General features: G+C 34.1%; 1 long non-coding RNA gene across 1 annotated transcript in view; it reads right to left on the minus strand.

Annotated features, from left to right (window-relative positions):
* The window catches only part of LOC112907834 (uncharacterized), a 37494-nt gene extending 36694 nt beyond the window's left edge, over positions 1-800 (minus strand). Inside the window, exon 1 of the long non-coding RNA XR_003232824.2 lies at positions 504-800. This is a non-coding gene — a long non-coding RNA (uncharacterized lncRNA). The remainder of the gene's footprint in view (positions 1-503) is intronic.
* Between the last annotated feature and the right edge of the window lie 6580 nt (positions 801-7380).

Here is a 7380-nt window from a genome sequence, read left to right on the forward strand (position 1 = left end):
TTCCTGATACAACATTTTTATGCAAAGTTATAAAACATTTTGGCTGTCTGTAACTAGTTAACAATGTATGATTTAATTTCTATTTTCATTTCTTTGTATTTTTAGGCAAAGCATTTCCTATTTAAATCAGATAAGCATTTTCTAATGTTCTAGGACTTTACTTAATTCACTGGGCATATGGTGGCTTAATTCACCTATTCATCTCCTACCCCATTTCCAGACCTGTCCTAATAGCCGTCATTGTTTTCCTCATCTTCTAAACTGAGCATCCTGAGTCTGCATCTCTGCTTTAAGAAAAACCAAAAAAACAAAAAGCAAAACAGTAATGCAATATCCAAGCTGCTACGGGAAAGGATTAAGATACTGTAAACAGAATAAGGACACGTCTTTTTGTATAATCTTTGAAATTTAAACAGCTATTGCTAGTTAAAAGGATAATTTCCTTCTGCTTGCCTCCAAAGATTAATACTGTATTTCAAATAATAAAACAGAAATATGCTTACCTTGCTACTTTTGATTAGGAAAAACAATTGTGGGCAGATAAAAGATCAGAAAAACCTCTGTAAATATTCTTTCTTCAGAAGTAATGGAACTTGGGATTTTGAACCAATTAAAGATGTTTTTCATCTTAAGTCTCGACTTCTTGGGTGTTGAATATCAATTCAAAGCTGGATTGAAAATTAGAGATGTGCACAAATCTCATTCTGGCTCAAGTAGGTCCAAAATATTCCAGCAACTCATTGAGGCATTGAGAGCCATGTTTTCATCTTAGTCTGAGATTCTTAAGCTGCCAAGAAACTAGAGGGGGTGGGATTTTATCCCAAGATATCATTCATAACACAGATGCCAGAGTCAACCACTGACTCCCTGGTTAGTCCTGTGGAACTCCAGTCAACAGCTGGCTGCTTGGGCTGCCAAAACAATCCACAATATTTTGAGTTTCTGCCTTCATTTGGTTTCCAGGCTTTGCAGAGAGATGGGAAACAAATAGTCATTACATTTCCACTATTGTAAAGAAAGCCAGAGATGCCATTTCAGAATGATTTGCAGTTTGGAGGAAGGGAGATGAACTTTCAATGATATAATCATGGTTACTATTAGTCGGTGAGCAATTAAATAATAGGAGTCCCCTCCTTGGGACATATAGGCTCTTAGAAACAAGGCTGAGGCATTAACATTTTTGTGTGAAAGAAAATATGCCTCCTTCTGTAGGTAGAGAGAATAGTTTTGCACACCACACTTACCTTTGTGACCATTGTATGTGATGAACCTCTCTCATAAGCCTTTAAGGCCTAGATGAATTTCTTTTATAGGAAAGATGGAGGCAACCCAAAGGTACTATAATTCTTAACTTATTTATCCAGATTTGCTCTCATCATAATCATTCAGACATCTACCATTAGGTAACAGAAGGGAAAAGTTCACATATATGTGGTTTTCCCTCGAGTGATGCAGATCTGAAATATCAGGTGCATATAAGACGCAGGATCCCAACATGATGTGCTCTATTATCCTACGATTGGTTTTAGTTTAAAAATGTAATGGATTTATAAGAAATAATTTAAAACATTCTAAAATTAGACCTCAACACTTAAAAACATGTCAACGCATCACAATAGTTTGTGGAACCAATGAGTTCTAGCTATATCACCACCTACTGTGTTATTGGTACAAAATATGTGTTCAATGGACATTTATTGGAAAGAAGAAGGAAGTAAGGAAAGAAGGAAGAGAGAAAGGGAGGATGGAAGAGAAATAGAGAAAAACTTAAAAAGCTTTTAAGGGTGTGATAACATTTAGATACTAAAGCTAACAAGATTTTTTTTGAAATTGTTAACATAATTCTTTTACCTGCAGAAGACTTAAAGACAATTTTAAATTTTTTTTTATTTATTTATGACAGTCACAGAGAGAGAGAGAGAGGCAGAGACACAGGCAGAGGGAGAAGCAGGCTCCATGCACCGGGAGCCCGACATGGGATTCGATCCCGGGTCTCCAGAATCGCGCCCTGGGCCAAAGGCAGGCGCCAAACCGCTGCGCCACCCAGGGATCCCCTTAAAGACAATTTTAACACAAAAGATAAATTATAGTTTTTGATCCACTTATTTCTTTTAAAATTTCCTGAGAGAAAAACAATTGCACTAAAAACAAAGTAAAATATCATCTGCATATATTGAGTAAATCTTATAATATAGAGCTATGACTAACAATCCACAGGCCAGATGGCTTATAACAAGAAAGATAAAATAGTTATTATAGAGTTTAAGTGAAAATCAACATAACATTATAGCCAAAACCATAGAATTGATGGCAGCAATACATATAAAGAGGGGGAAATAATTTTTTTAATGTTGGAATTTCATGATTCAAAAGAATCTACAATTTAGTTTCCAAATAATCTATCTCATTCAAATGTTTAAGTAATAATGTTTATTGATTACCTATTAACATATCAATAACTTTATTTTAAAAAATTGTGATCTCAACTACAAATATATCAGGAGAATTGACTGGAACTTGGAGGTGTTGGAATGAGAATATAAATTGGCCTCTGACACAGAGGGAGCAAGAATCCAGGCTGTTGCTAGTGTTGTGGGATGTCCTGGGATATGATTTAATGCATGAAGAAAATGTACTTAGAAGAGACAATGAAAAACTAGTCTCAAGAGGGATTTTATCTATAATTGCATTTTATGTGCTAGAATTACAAGACAAAGGCAAGGGCATTGACTTAGTGTTGAGTGAGCTAAGGGCAAAATCTGCCTATGATCAGAGTGGCCTTAGGAAACCCAGATCTTGCCAAAACCACGCAGTATAGGATGCTGCAAATGCAATAGTGTTTATCAATGACACAGTTTTGAGTGTTCAACACATTTTTAATAAGAAAGTTAAACTAGAACAATGTGAAATGCCATGAGAAATTGACAGCAATTATAATTGTTATGCTTGAATTAGGAAATTTCTTTACATTGATAAGTTGGGCAGAGAAAAAGGTAATGGCGGGAGTGTGGAAGAGTATGTGTGTGGGGAAAATATTATGTAGTAAGACTAGTTGGTGATCAATTTCATCCAAAATGTTTAAAGCCAGTAAAAAAATCGTTTTCCATAGCAGGGGTGGGGGGAATGTCTTTTAATGCCAAACCCTTCAGAATAACCAGATTTTTGACTTTCAAGATGCTCAGATTTAAAGTTTCCCATATGCTAATATATTAATTTCTTTCCTTTGTGACTGAGATCCCAATACATTAATATATTGATAGATATTCAACAACAGTATAAAAATAAAATACATCACAGAGTCCTTACAGACAAGATAGACTCATAGTAGACATCTAGGTTTTATACAAAAGTCCCTTCAAATAGAAATTAGTGGGGATGTTCTTCAGTGGAACATGATTTGCTTTACTTCCGGCTAGAGCTGTCCATGTATGTGAGCTAATCGGCCTGTGTTGTATAGGTGTGTATATATCTATGGGGAAAGAGATGAGATGTTATTTTTTTAATATGTTAAATCTATTTATAATTTCTTTTAAATTTTATGTCAGAAATATATATTAAAATGTAAATAATTATTTCATCTTTTAACTGATGTTTCTCACTCTGTAGCAGTGATGGCCTCTGGCCACCACAACACAGAATGCATTAGAGATCATAGCAATAGTGAAATGCCACATATTTTAGATTTATACCATTAAGTAATTTATATGCCATTTGTATTTTTGAGTGAACACTGAATGCTGGCACAGTATCAAATTCTGTGAGGACATCAAAGAAAAAGAAGGGATTACTCTTGTCTCCAAGGCCCGAGCAGTGTTACTGCACTTTTCTTGAATGAAAATGTAATGTAGCTCCTAAATTGGTCAACTTTCTTGGGAGAGTAGCATGTTTTCCTTTCTAAAGATCTCATAAAAGATTTTAGCTCATACCATCCCACTAGATAGATTCAGTGGAGGCTTCACATGGATTTAGTGGAATGGGGAGAAAGTTGAGGGAAATACCAGAATGTCAGCCCTTCACTGAGAACAGAATGATGCCAGGTATGGTGTTGGAAGCCTGTAAAACTGGCTTATGACAAAGGCAAGAACACATTTATTTGTAATTTTTATTCAACAGTTCTGTGACAAATTTCTGCTGCATTTGTATAGATTTTATTAGCTGCCTCAGACCATTGGTTTGAGAATTCATAGCCATACTTTTTTATTCTTTTATGATTTGTTCAAATGTCTAAGGCAGAGGATAGAGGTCGGAATGGAAGTTTACACTGTTTTTTATATTTTGTGAGCTAATAAATGCAGATTTTTACAGTAACCATTGATATATATCAACATAATGATTCTGGGTCTCACATAATGAGAAAGAATAGATAAACTACCTTAGCACAGAATGAGGTATAAAATCCATTCCTAGATGGAGAATATCTTGTGGATGTACATATTAACAAGACATTATGAATACATTAAAACAATGGAAGGCGTTTAAGTAAGGGCATGTAATAGGCATTTATTGCCTAAATTATCCTTGATGTTCAACAAGGAGAGTAAAGGAAGATGAGTCTGGAGGCACTAATGGGAAATTACAAAATTATGAGGGAATTTACTAAGTTATAATAAAATTAATATTACTAGAAAGGGTCGGAAACAAGGAAGAGAACTAGCAATCAGGTCGGTAGAGACCCTCCAGGGAGGGAAACATATAGTCTTTAAGGGAGTGTGTAAATATAGTATAAATATAGATTATTTGTGCTTAGGACATTTTCTGATTTTCAAAATTCAGCTTTGGCAGCAGAGTATAACCTGAGATTTTTTTCGTTATTTCTTTTGTTACTTACATTTTCATTTTTAAAAGCTGTAGTGGGATCACCTGGGTGGCTCAGTGGTTGAGCATCTGCCTTAGGCTCAGGTTGTGATCCTGGGGTCCTGGGATCCAGTTCACATTAGGTTCCCTGCAGGGAGCCTGCTTTTCCCTCTGCCTATGTCTCTGCCTCTCTCTGTGTGTCTCTCATGAGTAAATAAAGAAAATCTAAAAAAAAATTAAAAATTAAAAGTAAATGAAAAATAAAAGGCTGTAGTGATTGAAGTACAACTTGATAAAATGTTTTTTTCTTAAGTTGCACAGCCAGAAGCCAAAATCATAAGTCTCTGTATCTCCAGTAATTTTGCTCTAAATATCTGGGAAAATGAACTCAATTTGGATTAAGAATGGGGATGTTTCTGGAAATAAAGAGCTACTTGTTATTGACTCCTGACCAAAATCAAAACAAGTGGGCTAAGAAATGATTGTGTCCATAAGAAGAACTAAAAAAATAGCTAGTGTGGGTATAATAGGAGATTTTTGCCAGGTATAGCAAATAGAAAACTCTAAAATAAGATTGTTATTATGATAATGAATCTGGTATTCGGGGTTATTTCTTAACTCATTTTCTGCCTTAAGTGACCATGTTGTTGAAGCTTTAGACCTGGAGTTAATGTTGAGTTCTTCGATGTTTTATTCCTGAAACAAAATAAAATCTCTGCTTCCTTTGATAGAAAATACTTTAAGCTCATATGTATTAATTCATAATATTTTATTGTTTCCTGCCTAGAAATTTTATTCAGGAAAATGTATTATTATAAGCTTAAGATATTCATTTATTGGGTGATTTAGTTGAAGACAATTTACAGTTATAGTATTTAAAATAGAAATGATTTCCAGCCTACTTGTATACTTAATTAAACTAGAGAAAAAGAGAAAATTATAAATTATACATATCTCACAGACACATTTAAAAGAATTTAATACCAGAGGTCCTTTATAATATCAGAAATCATGTTCCAAGAAAGGGCTACTGGGATGGATTGCCTCTCCTCAATTTATAATGTGAGTATTTAAAAGGGTCTTCTTTAGGGTTAACTCTGAACAAACAAGTATTGGCACATTTGTTAATGAGTGTTGTTGATTCAAAGAATATGTTTAATAATGGGGATCCCTGGGTGGCTCAGTGGTTTGGCGCCTGCCTTCGGCCCAGGGCGTAATCCTGGAGTCCTGGGATTGAGTCCCACATCAGGGTCCCTGCATGGGGCCTGCTTCTCCCTCTGGCTGTGTCTTTCTGTGTCTCTCATGAATAAATAAATAAAATCTTATTAAATATATTCTTTTTTTTATTAGTCACTTCACAATAAAACATGAAATGCTGTGAAATTGTACAGTTTATATATGAAAGAAACTTTAGAGGAGATTTTTGAATTTGATGAAGTCATAAATATTTAAATATTATCATTAATATGCTATGAAGCTGAGACATTTCAAAATCGTATTAAAAATTAATTACAAAAATTCGTTTTTAAAATTTATTTTTTGAATTCAAATCTAATTGACATAGTGTTATACTAATTTAAGATATATAAGATAAAGTTTCAACAATTCTATATATTTCGCAGTGCTCATGATGAGCATAATCATAATCACCTTCATTTTTTTTTACCCATCCTCATACTTCCCTTCTGACAATCATTAGTTTGTTCTTTATAGTTAAGAGTCTGTTTTTTATCTTTTTTCTTTGTTCATTTGTTTTGTTTCTTAGATTCCATGTATGAATGAGATCAAACAGTATTTGTCTTTTTCTGACTGACTTACTTCACACAGTATTATACCATCTTGATTTATACATGTTGCAAATGGGAAGATTTCATTCCTTTTTATGGCTGAGTAATATTCCATTGTATGTACCATATCTTCTTTATCCATTTATCTTTCAATGGGCACTTGGTTTGCTTCCATATTTGGCTATTATAAATAATACTATAATAAACATAGGGATGCATTTATCCTTTTGAAATAAATTTTCATTCCAACCATGCTGGAGAAAAGATTTTTATACCTCAAAGACTAAATTTTCCTTTGATTCTATTTAATATAGAAAAATGAAATATTGTTATAATAATTACAATAAACGATACTAAGAGTGGAAAAAAATTGCTTGGTAGTTGACAATAAATGGTTTCTAATAGGAAAGTGTTTTGTGTGTGCTTAGAGAGAGAAAAGTCTCCATTTTCACATGTGACTTAGTGATTCTCGTCTAGGAAACATTAGGTCAAGAAGGTGAATTTAGGGGCACCTGGGTGACTCCGTTGGTTTAGCATCTGCCTTTGCCTCAGGTCATGATATCAGAGTCCTGGGATGGAGCCCCAGATCAGGCTCCCTGCTCTGTTGGGAGTTGCTTCTCTCTCTCCCTTTGCCCCTTCCCCCACTCATGTTCTCTCTCTCTCAACCAAATAAATAAAATCTTAAAAAAAAAAAAAAGATCAATTTACCTATTTACCTTTTCAGAAGCAGGCATTGCTCCTAATAGGATTATGGAAGAATATTTGAAAATGAAAATGAGAATCAAAGAATGACAAATGA

Source organism: Vulpes vulpes, chromosome 6 (assembly GCF_048418805.1).
Source record: "Vulpes vulpes isolate BD-2025 chromosome 6, VulVul3, whole genome shotgun sequence".
NCBI lineage: Eukaryota > Metazoa > Chordata > Mammalia > Carnivora > Canidae > Vulpes > Vulpes vulpes.